Raw genomic sequence first — 19,924 nt, 5'->3', positions numbered from 1 at the left:
AAAAAAAAAAAGCCAGCAAAAGTGAATTTGTGAGCTTTGTTAGAGTTACTTGTGCACATTTCAAATTTCTACCACTAAATTTGTGTCTCTAAATGAGTAAATCTCTTCAAAAAAAAAACCTATAATATTGATAAATTCGAAAGAATACGTGCCACACGTGTGAGCTACAAAACATAACAAATTTAACATTCCACATCCAGACCCGACATGAGAAGAAAGAGACCAGTTCTCTTGCATCGCCTGCATGCCTGTGGTTGGCTGGGGGAAAAATGGTCCCTCGGAGATGTATTTATCTCACAGTCTCCAGAATCTGTGAATGGTCTCTGAGGATTCTGTGTGTGCTCATGTCTGCATGCAGTGATGCGTACATGTAATATCCCATGTGACTTTCAGTTATGGGAGATGTAACTGAGTAAAACTAACCACAAACCTGAAATCAGTTGTAGCCTTAGCTCTGACAAAACGTTCAGTTAATTATAACTTCTTAGAAGTTACAGTTGAAATTAAGAACTATATGAATATTTAATCTCTGAGGACCCCATGAGCCCTAAACACCATGGTTCTATGAGGAAAACTATGAAAAACTATGGAAACCATGGAAAACTATGAAGAAGTTTTGTGAAGCCTCGGAATGAAGACAGACAGAGAAGAGAAATAAGTTAAAGTTTAATAGGACTGTCCATCGAATTGGGAAACAAACTTCTCCTTTGATGTAAAATGTACATGCAAGTGATTAATGAAAGAAAAGTGATCAACAATTTTTATTGGCACTTCAAAAAACTGAAATGATTGTTAATGACCCAGGTACTTATATAACTGCTCTCTTTAATAAACTCAGAGAGGGCAAACTTTTTTTTTTAAGATTTTTAAAAAATTTATTTGACAGAGAGAGTCACATCGAAAGAGGGAACACAAGCAGGGGGAGTGGGAGAGAGAGAAGCAGGATTCCGGCCAACCAGGGAGAGCCCGATGCAGGGCTCATTCCCAGGACCCTGGGATCATGACCTGAGCCAAAGGCAGATGTTTACGAATGACTGAGCCACCCAGGCACCCCAAAGAGGGCAAACTTTAACACCGTAAATATTCTTGCTTTTATACTTTACTGCACTCGAATGAAGCAACAGCCATACCCTTAAGGAGCTCACAATCTCGTGGGAGAAACACACAAACATATGAATTATGTGTTAGCTTAACCCACTGCTGGATACCACAAACCTAGTGACTTCACACAACACAAATTTACTACCTTACAGTTCTGGAGGTCAGAACTCCAAGATGGGTTTCAGTGGGCTAAAATTAACTAATAAATTCTTAGATGTGTTAGAGCTGTAGGGGACATTAAAATGGAAACTTCTACTGAGACCTAATACTCCCAAGTGGAGTGCTCGCAGCCCAGGGAGGACCTGCGCTAAAGGTGGGAGAAATCATTTGACTCTTAGATTGTTGTTTCATGAGCTGGGCCCTCCACAGAGGACAAGGAGAGACTGCTGCAGATTGGCAGGCGGTGGGAGTGTTTTTGTTTGCTTTTTGGATGTCATTCACTTTTTATAAAAGAGAGACATGAACCTGTCCACCTGATGACAATCTCAGAATTCAATGGAAGGGGCAAGCTTCATGTGAGGCCGTCTCCGTAGTGAATTACTACGTCTCCATGCTTGGCAAGAGGGTCACCCCTCTCCATAAGAAATGCTCCTGGCCACCTAGATCTACTTTGGTGGCTCCCTCTTCTGGGACGTCGATCCCCAACTTTAACGCAAACCTGGAATCCATTCGTCTCTTTCCTTCAGAGCCCAGTCCAACAGTTTCTACTATTGCCTGCCGTGCTCTTTCCTGAGATTTTTCTGGAAGCATATGCCTCTTTGTTGATATTTTGGCTGCACCCCTTTTAGGGGACAACATTTTCTACATGCCTGTCCCGCCAGCAGTTTGTAGCCTGCTCTCAGGATGTGTGCCCCTGCTGAGGTGGGTGGCAGACTCAATAAGCTGAGAAACTTAACTTTTTCAAGTTTGGTAGATCTCCACACATGATTTTAAAAGAATCTTCAAAGTTGCTGTGGAGGGCTTACCCGGATTCTGTGTAAGTATGCCGTCCCATGGGCTGAACATCACATGAACTCTGCTGGGCTCTGCTCCTGGGCTGCTTCCAGAGCGGGGAAGGAGAGCAGAGTTCACATTTCGGGGACACAGAGGAGGTGAGGAGCCTCCGGGTGCTGGGTCCAGCTTGGGTCCAGCTTGCGGGTCAACCAGGGGTCATGTCTCTCAGTGACAGCCTCCAACACAGCCTCAAAGTTCTCAAAAGTTCAGAGATTGTGAATTTCAGGGGCAGGCTTTTGGAGAAACGTATTACCGCGCTCTGAATCGCACCGCTTCCTCTCCTTCCGGATTCGCCCTCTTCCCAGGGTCATGGAGGCACCTGCTTGCCCTTCAGTTCAGGCCAAAAGGACTTGGAGAGCATAATGCATATACCCTGCACTTTGGGAATTAGCAACCTGGTGTCTGACTCCACCTGCAAAGCTAAGGATGGAGGAATGCCTTGTGTGGCTGCTTTCTAGGCTAAAGTGGGCTAGATGGGGCCTGGGAGAGGCATTCCCAGAATGCTTGTCTTTCACCTAGAGGACCGCCTGGAAGACCAAGCACCATCAGCAGGAAGAGGCCGGAGGGATCACCAAATAACTTGGTGCTGCAGGTAAGTGAGCGTCTGCCATAAAGATGGGAGTCCCCTGCCCAAGGAGCTATAGACAGGCTTCTCCAAAGAATCCCACAAGAGAGTCAGTTTTCAATATAATCAAGCCACATAGTAAAATGCAATAGGACAAGTAGTAAGAGCTTGCTCCCCTTTTAACTTCTGAGTCCCAGCTTAGGGGGACCAGAAACCAAAGTTTGAGAACCCAAAGAGAAAGGGGAGAAGCACCCAGAGAGAGTGTGTGAGCCAACATACTCCCTTTCCTAAACAGACTTCTGATCTCAGGCTGGTGGAACATGGGCTCAGAAGGTGCCAAAACTTTAATTTTAAATCCAGATTGAATTGCGATCCTTCTTGGAGACACTGTGGGATTTTCCCGAGTTTTCAGCCAGACGGGAAAAATTAGCTCCATATGGCAGATGTATAAAAGCAGTAAGAAATAAAAAGGGGTTGTTCCACTAACACCTCGCTAGGTCAGTGTAATGGCCCTAGAATTCTGGGCTGGAAGGCCGGAGATGCCTGCTTACTCAGGCCTTGTCCTTGACCGACACTGCATACGTAAGCCTCACCAGGCTCCCAGCCCTCAACCACGGGTTCTGCCAAGGTCACTGATAATCGCGTACTGTCTTTTATTTGCTGGTTCCAAAGTACTCCTTATATATAAAGATTGCTAACTCTATTCCATAAGTTGTAAATATTTTTCTAAATTCACTGCTTCTGAAAATTCTTTATGCTGCTTTTAGGAATGTAGATCTAATTTTACATGGCTTAATTATGATTTATTGTCATAATTCCTGCCTTTGGTCATATTTAGAAAGCCCTCCCTCACTCAAATATTATAAAAAATTTATTTACCTACATTTCCTTACAACTTGATATTATTATATTTTGCATCTAAATTCTTAATTTACATGGACTTTTCTTTTTGGATTTGGAATGATGCAAGTGTTTACCTTTATTGTGTTCCAAATATTTACTCACTTATTCTGATGCCATTGGGGAACTATTCTTTGTCCACACATCTTTTTTTTTTTTTTATTTTTTTAAGAGTTTATTTATTTATTTGACAGACAGAGATCCCAAGTAGGCAGAGAGGCAGACAGAGAGAGAGGAAGGGAAGCAGGATCCCTGCTGAGCAGAGAGCTCCATGCAGGGCTCTATCCCAGACCCTGGGATAATGACCTGACCTGAAGGCAGAGGCTTTAACCCACTGGGCCACACAGGCACCCCATATCCACACATCTTAAACAAGGTTTTATTGTGTTCCGAAGTCTAGGCATTTAGATGCATTTTCACAGTGAAAGTTTTTATTGTATTATATACTTTTGCATAGCTAGAAGGAATCCATGGTGGTATGTTATATTTGTTAATTTTTTATTTAACATCGATGTATCACCATTTACACATAAGCATGGCCTGTAGTTGCCTTTAACTTTTTTTGATTCTTTTGTTTTCTATGAGGGTTATTCTATTCAGATGCATTAGAAAAATCTTCTTGATGCTCTGTAATAGTTTAGATAGCCTACGAATTGTCTGTTCTTTCATGATTTGATAGAACTGTAATCTATGACTCCTTTAAGTATGATGTCTTTTCCACGAAGGAATATTTTACTGCCTTTTAATTTTTTTCTAAGATCTATTCGGGTTTTCTATTTCTTCTAGATTTAATGTTAATCATTTGTGTTTCACAATAAAGCTTCCATTTCACCCAAAAGCATCCATAAAGCTAATGTGCCTTATGAATCTTTAAGTACGACATAAAGTGTTCTTACACGTTTCTGAATCTTTTGTTGTTGTTCGATCTTTCTGTAGTTATTCTTCTAAGTTATACAATTTGGAAAATGCTAACACCGTGTCCTAGAACATTCCCTTAAATTTGTTTTTAAATTCTCTCTGAACAAAGAATTGTATTCCCATTCTTATTCTGAATCTTATATATTGCTTTTCTTCTATTTTATACAGTTATTTTTACTCAAAGAATTAGTTTTTGAATATGGGTGTTCATTCTTCTGTTTTTCAAACTCTTTAAAAAATTTTTCTTTCTCCCTTACGGGAAAAGGGAAAAGAAATCGAAATCAGGAATTCACAAGGAATTTGTTTCATAAAACCGAACTGGATGTACTTTTAAGTATTTAAACTAAATAAAACAAAAGGAAGCTAGAAGAATGAACAGGTATACAACATAAAGGTTTGAGTTACATATATCGTGAAATGATGCCATGGTAAGTTCAGGTGGTATCCACCATCTCATACGGGTACAATACATAGAAATGGAAAAAAAGAGGGAAAAAGGGTCTCTCTTTGTAATGAGAACTCTTGGATTCATTCTCTTAACTTTCTAATAAGTAACACTGCAGCAGTAACTATAGTCATTGTGCTGTACATTATATCCCTATGTGTCTTTACCTTTCAAGTGGGAGTTATCATCGGATCACCTTCCTCAATTCCCTCTGCCTCTACCTCCCAGCCTCTGCTAACCCCAAATCTGATCTCTTTTTCTATGAGCCTGTTTTTACCCCCTTAGATTCCATATATAAGTGAGATCATATAGCATTTGCTTTTCTCCATCTGACTTATTTCACCGAGCATAATGGCTTCAAGGTCCTCCCATGTAAATGGCATGATTTATCTTTCCTTCTTAGGATTGCTTTGGCGATTTGGGACCTTTTGTGGTTCCATATAAATTTTAAGATTGTTTTTTCCTACTTCTAAGAAACCATGGAACCTGGATAGGGATTGAATTGAACCTATAGATAGCTTTTGCCAGTATTGACATTCTAACAATATTATTTCTTCCAATCCCTGAACATGGGATTCTTTTCCATATATTTGTGTCTTCTTTGATTTCTTTTATTGTTGTCTTATAGTTTTCAGAATTGAGATCTTTTACCTATTTTGTTAGATTGATACCTAAGTATTTTATTGTTTTTGATGTTATTGTAAAGGGCATTGATTTTATTTTTATTCATTTATTTTTCAGAGAATTCATTGTTAATGAACAGAAATGCTATTTATTTTTGTATGTTAATTTTGTATCCTGCAACTTCACTGAATTTGTGGATTAGATCTAACAGCCTTTTGGTTGAGTCTATGATTTTACATACTAAAAACACATCATGTGCGAATACAAACAACTATACTTCTTGCTTTTCAATTCCAATGCCTTTTACTTCTTTTTCTTGTCTGATTCCTCTGTCCAGGGCTGCCAGTGCTATGTTGAATAGACGTGGGGAAAGTAGGCATCCTTGTCTTTTTTGTGATCTTAGAGAAAAAGTTTTCAACCTTTTTCCATTAAGTATGGTGTTTCTATGGGCCTGTCATATATCGCCTTTATTATGTTGAAATATGTTCCTTCTCTTCCTATTTTGCTAAGTGTTTTTACTGTGAATGAATGTTGAATTTTGTCAGATGTTTTTACTGCATATACTGAGATGACCATAGGTTAATGTAGTATTATCACGTTGATTAATTTGTGTATATCGAACCATCCCTGCGTCTCAGGGATAAATTCCTTTTAATGTGCTGCTGAATTTGGTTTGCTAATACTTTGTTGAGAATATTTGCATCTATATCCATCTAGAATATTGGCCTATCGTTTTCTTTTGTAGTAATGTCCTTTTCTGGCTTTGGTATTAGGGTAATGCTGGCCTCCTTTAAAAATATGAATTCTCAAGCTGTTTGCAAAGATAGGCACCAGAGACAATTAGTCTGCAGACAAAATATTTTGAGTGGAAGAGGAATTCTTTTCTCTTTTTGCCTCTTCCATTTTATAAAATGGACAGACTTGATCCTGTCTGTACATACAGCTTATTGGATAATAACACAAACATAGTTAAACATTGACTTAGAAACCCCATTTGGGCTGAATGATAATTTTTTTCTGTATTCCAAACATACGGACTGTCTACAAATGACCATTTCGACTATGAGACCTATAACAAAATATCAAATATCTATATAATAGGGCAATTCAGGCATTTGGTGTTAGGAATTTAATGTTTTGGGGAGTCTTATTTGTCCCCCCCCCAGCTAGTTCTCTAAGTATTTATAACTTCTGGGAATTGTTTTCTCACCTGTAAAATGAACATTATAATATCTACTGAACAGGGTTTAGGTGACAATTTGAGTTAAAGGGTTGGCCTCAGTATCCTATTTCCAGTAGTTATGGCCTTTTAAGGCCCCTATGAAATTTTAAAAAGCGATCTTTGGGGCTTGCAGAATCCTGGGTGATTTCACTTCATGATATATCAAAACATGCAAGTGTTTCAACCCATAGATATATCTGAATTGTGAAGCAAATTCTTACAAAGATCTTGTGGTCTAAGCCTTGTGATTTATCTCAGTGTGTCTGAATTGTAATCTACATTTTATGGATTTCAAAATGCCTTTTTTTTTTTTTTTTACATTTTCATATCTCTGTACTCAGAATGTTTCTTACAATCGATGTCTTACGAGTATGGCTGATGTTGTTTCTTTCCTAGGAGTACGTGATATAATGAAAGTTACAACTTACGAATGAGGACATCTTAGATTTAACAAAATACTGTAAGTTCTTTAGTCTCTTCAAATTTAACAACCCCTCCCCGGGAAAATCCGCAGGCCTTAATGAATTATTGCAGTCGTCAGGAGAGGGAGTGAGTTTTGATGTGTGTTTTGTCCATGGGCCTGGTTTCCCTGTGACTCATAATCTCCAGTACACTCCAGCCCACAAGACAGCAGGTGCCTATACACACAGGCACATACAAAAGGGCTTCGGCGCACACCTTTGGAGGATGAAATCCCCTAAAATAAAAATCTTGAATCTCACAGACACCTTAGGTCCCTACCAACCCATAACAATGCTGCCCCAGGGGAAAGTACACAAAGACAAGAAACCAAAACAATACATGTCAGTACAACATCACTGCACACACCAAGGCGTAGAATCTCATTGATGAAACAATGCCAGATCCCTGGCTCCTGCTTAAAGGCACAGATTTTTATTTTATTTTGAAGACAACGTTTTTAGCTCAGTTTTAGGTTCACAGCAAAATGGAGAGGAAGGTACCGAGATTTCCCGTTTATCACCTGTCTCCACAGGTGGTTGCCTCCCCATCATCATTACTCCCTGACCAGAGCGGTCCAGTTACAACTGATGAACCTACTTTGACACATGGTCATCACCACAAATCCACAGTTTATTTTAGGGTTCAGTCTTGTAAACTGTTGTGAATTCTACTAGTTTCAGCAAACGTGTAAGGACTCGCATCCAGTATACTACCTGGATAGCACAATACGGAGTATTTTCATTTTGCTCAAAACCCTCTGAAGGCCCAGATTTTAAAATGGACTCAGACTGGCGACCCAGCTCCTGTCCACTGTGAATGTTGCAACCCCTTTAAGACTTCCCTCACCCCCTAGCCCCTGGAGCACAGTTGCTAGATAGACACACGCACAAACTACCAGGATGAGCCCACAGCGTGAGTCAGGCAGGGGTTACCCTCTTCTTTCCCTTGCTCTGTCCTAATGCCCTGGAGCCTTTAGAAATCATGATGAAAGAGGAAGGAAGTGTTCCTAAAAGAGCACGTACTCCTCCAGCAGAGGCCGGAAGAAGAAGCAGCAGAGTAAGATGGGCCCTACCCCCAAACAGAGCGAAAGCATCTTTGTCCTGCGCCTTGGTGATCTAGGGGTTGGGAAAGAAGCTTCCAGGAGATTCCGAAAGCACAGATATGCATGTAAAAGTAAATATGTAAACAGCGTTGGACTTTTGTTCACTGAGTCAAGTCATAGATGAAAGGAATAGAGAAATGACAGATTGACAGAGAGGTTTACATCAGCACAACTCGCAAAAGAGGTAGAGAAATAAATGTGTACTTTCAGCACTGTGGATGGGAGCCCACAGCCTATTCTAGAAGAGTCTGGCAGCATACAGTAAAATCGAGCAAACAGTATGACGTGTGACCAAAAGATCTCACTTCTAGGAATAGATCTCAAAGAAATTCTTACATATTTGATAATGGGGAGTGTAAATGCTAATGCTTTTAACAGTGAGGATTTTGCAGAAATAAAATTGTATGTCTGACTCAGGGGAGACAGGATACTTAAAAAAGAGATATCACGGGGCCACCTGGGTGGAACAGTTGGTTAAGCACCTGCCTTTGGCTCAAGTCATGATCCCAAGCTCCTGGGATGAGCCCTGGCTCAGCAGGGAGCCTACTTCTCCCTCTCACTCTGTCTCTCTGCCTACTTGTGTTCTCTATCTTTCTGTCAAATAAGTACATAAAATCTTAAAACACACACACACACACACACACAGATATGTGGGATTCTGTGGGATGGTAATTAAAAACGAACCAATGTACAGACAGGAACATGCTGTGTTCTCACAAGCAGGGCTGACTTGATAGTTACGTCACATATGCAAAGCATAGGGCTCCGTGCTCAGAATGTTCTCTCACTGTTTACTCCTCGGCTGCCTACATCTCGAAGTTCTTCATCGCTTTTCAGCGCGGCATCCTGTGTTGTCGCTTTGCACCGGCTCTCGTCTGTTAGGCCGTCAGGCCTGCTCATAAGAATAGCATAGAGAAAAGTAAGAAACGGGAAGAGATTTAATACGAAATACAATACGGAAAGGGGATATACTGTATTCTTTACAATGATACGCTACAGTGACAGGTTATGGTAGAATGGAGGTCAGGTGTGTGGGAGTAGGGATCAGAGACAAAGGTCAAAGTTAAATAAGAACAAACAAAACCACAAAGGGCCCTTATGTGGATGAATAACTCATTCACTGTAAGTGTCCAAACAACAACGATTTGGATTTTCTTTGGGTAAAGTGTGCCCTGCACAAAACTCTGGGTAAAGTAGTTTAATAATGTAGTCATTGAAAACTTCAATTCAAAATTAAAATACTTTAATGCAATACTTGAAAACTTCACCTTTCCATTTCTTTTTGCCTCAGAGTATTTAATTTTCTAGCATGGACTAGATTCCAGATGTTTCTATATTGCCAACACATGAACCATCTTTCCAATGGGTTTCGTTTTTCTTCTCGAGACTCAAAATGGCGGGCTGGTAAAACACATTACTTTATAAGTGGAATTGCCTATGAAAAACATAGAGATACAAAATTTTTCTCATAAAACAAGTCAATCTCTAAAACATTTTAATGAACTGCCAGAACTATTACAGGACACAGGCAAAACCAGTGCTGATACAATTTTTAATCAAATCGAGTCCAATCTTATTACTCACAGACACAATCCAACTTGTTGGTGTTGAAATCAGCCTCATACCACACAATCCTGACTGACTGACCCCACGAAACTGCAAGTTTTGCTTTTGTGTGTGGGTTTTGGGGGTTTGTTTTTGTTTTTTTTTTTTAAGATTTATTTAATTGTTTGAAAGGAGCGCAAGAGTTGGGAGGAGAGGCAGAGGGAAAGAGAAACTCCTCAAGCAGATGCCCCAATGAGCACAGAGCCTAACTCGGGACTCGATCTCACGACCCTGAGATCACAACCCGAGCTGAAATCAAGAGTGGGCTGCTTAAACGACAGAGCTACCCTCCAAGTCGTGTTGTGACTTTGCAACCACGTCCTGTGCTCTGAGTGGCCTCAGAGATGCGGGAACCAATGCGGAAAACTCGGGAATTCAGGAAGACTCTTCATTGTTCTTCAGATGACTTTAAGCATGTCAAATGTTAGTGTTTGCATCGTTTTAGAAGTTTGCTTGGTTTAATGTCATCAGATTGGATCTGCAGCCTCCCAGTTGTGAAAACAGAAAGCAGGACTCCACATAGGTCTAATAACTCCCTGCAGGTTACATCCCACACCCCTCCAGCCCCCCACCCCCCACCCCCCAGTGCAGACCCGGGAGCTGCTCATCCAGCAGGAAAGACACTGGTTGGAGAGAGCAAAAGCCCCTGCTTCTGCCCTTAGCTGGCTGGAGACCTTGAATGAGACGCGGACGCGCTGTTTCTAGGCTTCCCTTGAAAGACTTGGATACACTTCCTCTGTTTCCTGCCTGTTCTGATACTCAGTTTACATAAGAAGGTAGAGGAAATTTGGGAAAGCCAAGGCAGGAATTGGGAATGAATAGCACCGCAGGCGTTGCAACTAATGGTGAGGGGCGGGGCGGGGAGGGGGGCTGCGCGGTGAGGCATTTTATGAAGATGCTTGTATGACTGGGTCATGGCATCCATCCTTGGGTGGAATTATTTTCTGGATGGAGAGTCTGTGTTCTGCTGAGAAGTTTCCAATCCATCTGACCCTTGAGGCACAGAACCTGGGGACTGGCTTGGCAGGAGCAAGGTTTTAGTCCATTCATACTTCTTTTTTCATGCCCAGCTAAGAACTCACCTTACAAGGTTGTCTGGGTGGCCTCTGTCATATTTGAAGCCATGATTAATCTGCCTCGAGTTGAGAAGTTTCTGGTTGCGACATCTCCCTGGCTGGCTGGAACAGAGCATGTTCTCCTGGCAACTGCTTCTGGAAGGAGCTGGAATTCATCTGACGCTCCCAGGGCTTGAAGACGGCAGACCCCCTTGTCCCAGAAACTTCAGGGATCAGGTAGGTAATGACTACTGATCTTTTGCAGAGCCTGGGTGCTAGTATTTCTATGAGACTTGGGAAATATTTGGAGGCACAGAAACATCATATGTTGGTGAGGAATGTTGTATTTGTTTCTACCTCATGAAGCAAGAGATAATGCAGGTATAATGGGACCACCGAGAAGACAGGATGCAGAGTTTTCCTGGGAGAATGTCATAGCGAGTTTCAGAAAGCTGTAGTATTTGGAAAGGAGGCATATTTATATTTGAGTCTCCTTGAGAGGAGGTATTGTAAGTCCACAGTGGGGAAAGGCAAGCGGCAGATTTCATGGATTTAAGAGACCATTCTCTTGGATTGTGCATCTAGGGGTTTGGGAAAGAATGTTTGGATAATGTTTTCACATTTTTGGGGAATTTCCAAAAAGCCTTTTATGGTCTCCTTTCAATGGCCTTGAGCATGAATATTCCTTCTTACAAGCAGGGTTACCTGCAGGAAAATGTGGGGCCAAGTGACTGGCTGGCGTTACTGTACTAAGTGACATTCTTACTTACGGAAATTATGAACATTCTTCCAATAATTTGTGAGGACGTGTCATTCTCCCTTTCTGTTGCTTTGTAATGAGTAGCCTCACTGGATGAGGAGGGAAAAAGTGGTTCCTGTGAATGCGGATATAAGAGTCAGGTGCTCCTCCAGCCCTCATAACTGCAGACCTGTGTGAACCCCCCCGGGGAATCAGAGACGAAGTGATGGTCCTCTCAGTCTACACGTCAAAGCCAAAGCTTTATTTTCTTGCTTTTACAATATCCCTATCTTTTATTCTCTGTTTTCAGAAACAAGAAAGTTCTTACCAGACTTTCATGTTTGGAAAAAGACAGTTGTTCAAATACAGAATCCCCTGAGCCCACTTACCACTTCAGACCAGAAATATGACACCCTGTGGAGCGAACCGGGGAATGGAAAATGGAGTCAAAGGAGTCATTTTACTCTAACACAACCAGCTTTAATGTTCCTTCTCTGACCTAGTCTATGTCTCCTTTACTTAATAAAAGAATTATCTCTTCCACAGCTCCTCCTTTGTTATCTTATTTTTTATAAATTTTGATGCAACGGTTTTCCAGAGTTCAAGGGCTTTGTCCTCAGTGTAGTAGAAGAGACGTGAAAATGCAATGCCCTCTAGTGTTTGCTCTTTTTCCTTTTCCGTTTGAGCATTTTATTCCCCATACAGCTTGAAAGTCTTTTTTTTTTTAATTTAATTTTATTTTTTCAGTGTTCCAAGATTCATTGTTTAGGCACCACACCCCGTGCTCCCTGTGTTACGTGCCCTCCATAATACCCACCACCAGGCCCTTCAACAGACATGAAAGTCTTCTCTGTTGGGATTCCCCTGGCCTTGATGCCCAGAGCTATTAGCCTCTCAACCCCATTTGAAGATCCTATCAAAGCTTCGGGAGTCTTTCTTCCTTTGACACAAAGGGCTAAATCCTCACATCCCTGATTCGCAGGCCTGGATGTCCTGTTGAGTAAAGATTTCCTCCCATTCACTTGTTGATAATAATGTCCTCACTCTTCGCCATTCCCTCTCGCACTCTGGGTGGAGGACTTGGTTCTGGAGGAAACAGAACCAGACTGGATCCAGCTTCTGATTAACCCAGTTGCTAAGTAGTGATTTAGCCTTGTGAGTCACACTTCTTTCATAAGAGATAAGAATATCAGATCTTTGTGGAGGATGCTGAGGAAAGGACGAGACAGAATTTAAATTTTTGTAAACCCCCCATTGGTTTAGGATAGAATATGTCGGATAAAAAGGGAAAGTGTGGCAAACACCAAAACGTCTTCCCTGACAGAAAACAGTCTTCTGGCCAACACAATCATTGGCATCACTGCCCAAAATCCTGTAATCAACAACAAGTGAGGGGGCATAGGGAGCTGCTGATAGGGTTATTACAAAATAGAAATACTAAAACTTGTCAGCTTTGCCCCCTCAGAAGACTTCTAGTGAAGCAGGAGAGTGAGGCTCTTGTCTCACTGGATTGGAGAATGAATCTCATGGACAAAGTAGAGTTTTATTAGGCAAGGATATAGAAAAAGCTCTCAGGAGTGAGAGGGGTCCCTCACTGGGTTGCCAATGTGGGCCTCCATCCACAATCTCTTATTTGGAACTGACCCGGGAGCTTGTGACCTTATCATTCTTGTGAAGTCTTGTTTTGAGTGAGGTGCTGGTGATAGCTTCTTTAATGGCTTACTTCTTCGGGGTCTGGTCACAGTGTGACTGCCACAAAAAAACCCACCTCTGAGGCTCAGGGTGGGGTGGTCTGGTTTTTTCCCTTATCTATGGTGTTGTTACACCTCAGCATTTCGGGGATTTCTGTGAGCCTGACCCTGTAGCTCCCTACCTACCTCTCCCTACCTAGCGGCGCCTGTCCCTTACTCAATGAGACCCTTCAGATGTGTGGTGGGTCATATACTTGAGAGATGATTGCCAAAATATATCTTGGGGGTAGAGATAAAGGAAGTTTCTGAAGGAATTTTTGTATGTTAAGGTAGACTTGCAGGATCCTGGGGGTCAAGGCTAACATTGCCTGTTGCCCAGGCAGTTGAGTCCCTAGAGGAATGTCTCTCTGCTTGTTTCAAAGACTTGACAATGGGCTGTAAGTAGTAAGGAAATGTAGTCATTTTTCTTCTGCATTTGTCTCCCACATCACTAGGGCATTTACTCAGAGTTCATTGGGTTTAAATTTATACCTAATTATTTCTAAATGTCTTAAGTATATTTATATTATAAGAGTAATTCAGCATAATAAAGTCATCGAGGAAAAATGTATAACCCGTAAGTAGCAAAAGAGGGGAAGTGTTTATTCCTAGAATACAAATATAATCATTATCATTTTGGAATAGTCTTTCCAGTCTCTTTGAAGATCGTACTTTTTAATTTTTTGAGATCTTTTGAAAATATATATTTAAAAATATATCTGTAATTTGCTTAAAAATTGTCTTTGCCTCTATTGCCCCAAATTGTGCAAAACTCCATAAATATGTACAAATTTTTAGGTTGACATAAAATTGTTCTTATCATAATTTTATTTATTTTTTTAAAGACTTTTATTTATTATTCATTTGACAGAGAGGTATCACAAGTAGGCAGAGAGGCAGGCAGAGAGAGAGGGGAAAACAGACTCCTGCTGAGCAGACAACTTGACGCAGGGCTCAATCCCAGGACCCCGAGATCATGACCCAAGCCGAAAGCAGAGGCTTAACCCACTGAGCCACCCAGGCTCCCCTATCATAATTTTAAATGATTGTAAGGGATGCACCTTAAGGCATATTGTAGACAGTTTAGGTAATTCTTTTTTTTTAAGATTTATTTATTTATTTGACAGACAGAGATCACAAGTAGGCAGAGAGGCAGGCAGGGGAGTGGGGGGAAGAAAGCTCCCCACCAAGCAGAGAGCCCGATGCAGGACTCAATCCCAGGACCCTGAGATCATGACCCGAGCGAAGGCAGAGGCTTAACCCACTGAGCCACCCAGGCGCCCTTTATTGTAGACAGTTTAAATTGAAATTATTACACACTTTAAAAAATATACCCAATAGAATATGATTTGAAACTTAATATCATCCTTTGGAAAAATATCTCTTATTTAATAGATTAAAAGATTATCTTTTGTTTGTTCCTTGAATTCATATTCCCATTCCACTTTGTTTCTTCAGGTACTTTATATATTTCTATAAATATATATCCAAGTGTATTTGTATGCTTAAAAATTCTTTTATTGATCAATTGTTGCCTTTTCTCTGCAGCTGAAACAGTGGAAATACATTGAAATTAAATTGTTTTCATTTTCTGATTATAAAGCTGCATTTTCTTTTAATTTTTAATGACTTGCCATTGTCATTTTCATTAGCATGTAATCAAAGGATCATAAATATATTAAAGGTTTAATGAATATTAAGCATTAAAACCAAATTTTATTAGGAATGAATCTCATAACGACATGAATGGAATTTCTCTTTTTAATCCATACACCCAGGAGGATGATTCTTTATTAACAGATGAAACAAAATTCAGCATCAGTTGTTTTCCATTTATTCAACAGATGTAAGGGCTGAAAAACCATGTTTATATAGTGTTATTCAGTTCCTTGAATTCTTTCTGAAGCTCTCTGTCACAAATCAGATGGTAATGCATCCACAAAAAATATTATTATTTTTTAAAGATTTTATTTATTTATTTGTCAGAGAGATGGAGTACAGGCAGGCAGAGTGGCAGGCAGAGGCAGAGGGAGAAGCAAGCTTCCTGTGGAGGAAGGAGCCCAATATGGGACTCGATCCCAGGACCCTGGGATCATGACCTGAGCTGAAGGCAGCCGCTTAACAGACTGAGCCACCCAGGCATCCCCACAAAAATTATTTTTAATGATTGACCTCCTGACAAGCCAAGTAGATTTTTTTTTCCAACTTTTTAAAAGCAAAGAATTAAAACCAACACATTTGCAGAGGTAACTTGCCCTTGGAAAAAGAGTGCTACTTTATCAGCAATGCTTTTGCCAATACCAGTGTTGATATTGTCAAGTGTTCCTCTGTACGATTTGAGGTGCTAGGATTCAAGAGATGGGACAGGTAGACCTTCCCTTTGTGGACTTCAAAAAGAGGAACCAGCTTGAAGTTAGAAATTCTCAGGTCATATCAGTTTTAGGAAAGAATATACAGGAATCAAAGATCTGTAATCTGATTTTTTTAAAAACTATTTACATTCCTACGTATTTCTTGGAAAGTCATCGCATACCCTGGAGTGAAGACCACTGGTATGTACAATTCTTCCTCCTGACAATTTTTTCCTCACTTAATGTAATATCCTAAGTGTGTCTTCATGTTAATTATGTAGTTTTCATGAACATTTTCATGGTTTTTCTCTACAATATTTAAATAATCATCTAACATATTGAATTAACATACTATATTTTATTTAAGCAGCCTTTTTCAATTGAGCATCTGTTTTTAAGTTTTATTTCAAATAACAAGCCTGAAAACAACTTTATGAAAAAGATGCCCCCCCCCCGCCCAGCCCCAACTTCAAAGTAAAAGACTATTCTCTTAGTATCTATTCCTCGAGTGGAACCTCTGGGACATAAGATATGAATAGTATGAAGAAGTCCTGGTAAATGTAGCAATGTTGTTTACCAACTGACTTGCACTAATTACTCCAGAACCAGTAATCATTGAGAACACCTGCTTTGCAACATAGTTTCCAGGTTTTTTTTTTTCAATCGAGTTGTAATTATATACAATAAAAATGCACAAATCTTAAGTGTGCAGTTTGGTGAGTCTTGACAATCATCCTAGTCAGGATATAGAGCCCTGTCGTCACCCAGAAGCTCTTGTACCTTCCCAGTCAATGCCACCACCAAACACTGTTGTTTTTTCTATTCCAAAACATTTATTTTATCTGTTCTCTTTTTCCCCCGTAGATTTTGTTTTTAAGTCATCTTTACATCCAGCGCAGCGCTCGAACTCACAGCCCTGCCATCAAGAGTCATATGCCCCACCGACTGAACCAGCCAGGAGCCCCTCATTTTACCTGTTCTTGATCTTCATAGAGAAAGAATTATCAAGTAAGTGTTCTTTTGTGTTTGGCTTCTTTCACTCAGCCAAAGTTTGTGAGATTGATCTATGCCATGTGTGTCAATGAGTTGCACTGTATAAATGTAATCTAATTGTGTGTCCCTTCTAATATTGATGGACATTTGGGCTATTTTCAGTAATTCACTATTCTGAAGAAGCTTCAAGAAACAAGTTTGTAAACAAGTTTTTATACTGACCTGTATTTTCTTTTATTTTGAGCAATTACCTGAATATGGAATTGCAGTCTTACAGGGTTTTAAGAAATTGCCAGTTTTGACAGCTGTAATATTATAAACTCCCCTTAGCAATGTATGAGCGATCTGATTGCTCCTCCTTCTCTCCACTATTTACTATTATCAGTTTTGTTTGTTTGCTTTTAAAGATTTATTTATTTGAGGGTGGATGGTGGAGGACAGAGGGAGAAGGAGAGAGAATCCCAAGCAGGCTCTATGCCCAGTGGGGAGTCCAGTGTAGGGCTCGATCCCAGGACTCTGAGATCGTGACCAGAGCTGAAACCAAGAGCTGGATTCTTAACCCACTGAACCCCCTAAGTACCCCTATTGCTGGTCTTTTGAATGTTAACCAACCTAGTGAGTACGCAGTAGTAGCTCATGAGGGTTTTAATTGGCATTTTTCCGATGACTAACAATATTGAACATCTTTTTTGTGTGTTTATTGGCTCTTCATATATCCTTCCGTGGAGCGACTATCCAAGTATTTTGCTAATTTTAAATTTGTTACTTATTATTACTTAAATCTTAAAAAATCCTACACATAAATACTTTATGAACCAGGTATCGATTGAAAAGTTTTCATATTGTCTGTGATCTGCCTTTTTATTTTCTTAATGGTGTTGTTGATGATCAGAAGTTTATTTAAAGAAAAACTTGTTTATAATATTTTAAGAAAGACTCATTTATAATATTTTTTCTTTTATAATTATTTGTCTATCCCAAATTTGTAAAGATGTTATCTTCTGACTTCTTCTAAGAGCTTTGTAGTTTAGTTTTCACTTTTTTATTTGCAGTACATCTCAAGTATATTTTATGTCTGGTTTAAGAAATGTAGCAAGTTTTTTTTTTTTCAAAATTGATATCCAACTAGATATCAGTGCTCCAATGAAATAATTACTGAAAATGCTTTTCTTTTCTCATTGAACTTCATTAGAGCATCTGTCAAAAGCTATTAGATTACATATAATTTGGTCTATTTCTGTGTACTCTGTTCTTTTTTTTTTTTTGTACTCTATTCTTTTAGTGGATCTTCCTCAGTCCTTTTGCTGATACCACATTGTCTTGATTACAGTGATTCCATAGTAAATCTTAAGATTGTATAATGTAAGTCAACTTAGTTATTCTTTTTTAAAATGGCTTGGGCTATTATAGGGTCTTCACATTTCTATGTAAATTATAAAATCATCTCATTATAAATTATCAATTATAAAATCATGTCATTTTTTTATTAAGAAGTCTGGCCACATTGTCCCTGGAACTTAATCCATTTATAGTTCAACTTGGGAACTGAAAGCTTAGCAATATGGAGTCTTTTATGTATAGAGTAGGCAATATCTCTCCACTCATTTAGGTTTCTTTACGTTTTGCAGTTTTCAGTGTGAAGATCTTGCTGGTCTTTTGTTAAAGCTGTTACTTACGATTTTTGTTTTTTATGCTATTTAACTCATATTTTAAAATTTTTGTTTGGTAAGCATTTTTTTGTTAGCATAAGATAAACGATTGCTTATTTTTATGGTGACCTTGTGTTCTGACACTGCTCTGCATTTACTCATGATATCTAGTAATCTTTGTGTAGATTAGGATTTTCTAAATGCACTATCATGTCATTTGCAAATGCCTTTTCACTCCTACTTTCCCACCTTTTTCTGCTTTTTGACTTTGTTTTTCCCTTCTTTTCACTCTATTTTATTTAATGACACCTGTTGTACCATGCTGAAAAGACATGATCAGAGCACATACCCTGTCTTTTGTCCCATTCTTAAGGTGAAAATATTCAGTATTTCATTGTTGATTATAATTGCAATTGGAGGATTTTTTGTAAGAGTCTTTCAACTAATTGGGGAATTCCTATTTCTACTTTGCTGACTAGTTTTGGTTAGGAAGAGGAGTTGAACTTTGTCAAATCTATTTTCCAGTTTTGAAACCGATCTTTTATTTGCTAATTTGATTAATTTCCATATTCTTCTAATAATCTTGGCTACCAAGGATCCACTCAGAAGATTAAGAACAATTTATCAGGAAGGAAAGTACACCAACTGAGCTCTCTCGGTTAAAATTGGATTTTCTTTTCTTACTTTTCAAATAGATAAGAAATGTACATTTCAGTAATATTTTCAGCTGAAAGAGTTAACACCAGCAATGACAACAACTACTAAAAATGCAAGTAATTTACATTTACTTGCTTACCATTCTCACATTTATTCAGCAAATCCATATTATAGACCTGCCAAGTGGCACCTGTTCATGGCCTGAATTCTGGTAACAGTGAAAAGATAAAGTGCTTGATATAAATATATTACAGCATCCTCAGAATAATTCCTGATTATTCCAGACAGTGTGTTTTTATTATTTCAGACTCCACACTGTGAGTCATTTGAGCCAAAGTTTGTTTTCCTCTTCTCATTAACCACAGCACCTGTTCAGCCTAATTACAGCCTTTGTGGGTATCTAAATCTGGTTCATTCATGCAGTTTCCACTTTTCAGTTCTGTTTATTGGCCACAGAGAGAATGGTCCTATTTAAAAGCCCATTATTTTTTTTAAGAGTTTATTTACTTATTGTAGAGAGAGGAGGGGAGAGAGAGAAACCTCAGGCAGACTTCCTGCTGAGCGGGCCGTGGGGCTCGATCCCACCACCCTGAGATCGCGACCTGAGCCAAAATTAAGAGTCAGAGGCTTAACCAACTGAGCCACCCAGGCGCCCCTAAAAGCCCTTTAAAACCCAATGCCGATGTGATTCTTCCTGCTACAGAGAAGGGAAGGAGGGCAGAAGGGAAAAAGAGAATGACATAGAGAGAAGGAAAAAGAAGGAAAGAAAAGGAGGGAAGACAGGAGGGAAAGAGGAAGAAACTGAGAGACAGG

The sequence above is a fragment of the Meles meles genome, chromosome 13 (assembly GCF_922984935.1).
Source record: "Meles meles chromosome 13, mMelMel3.1 paternal haplotype, whole genome shotgun sequence".
NCBI classification, from domain to species: domain Eukaryota; kingdom Metazoa; phylum Chordata; class Mammalia; order Carnivora; family Mustelidae; genus Meles; species Meles meles.
Note: the sequence above shows the minus strand (reverse complement) of the source record.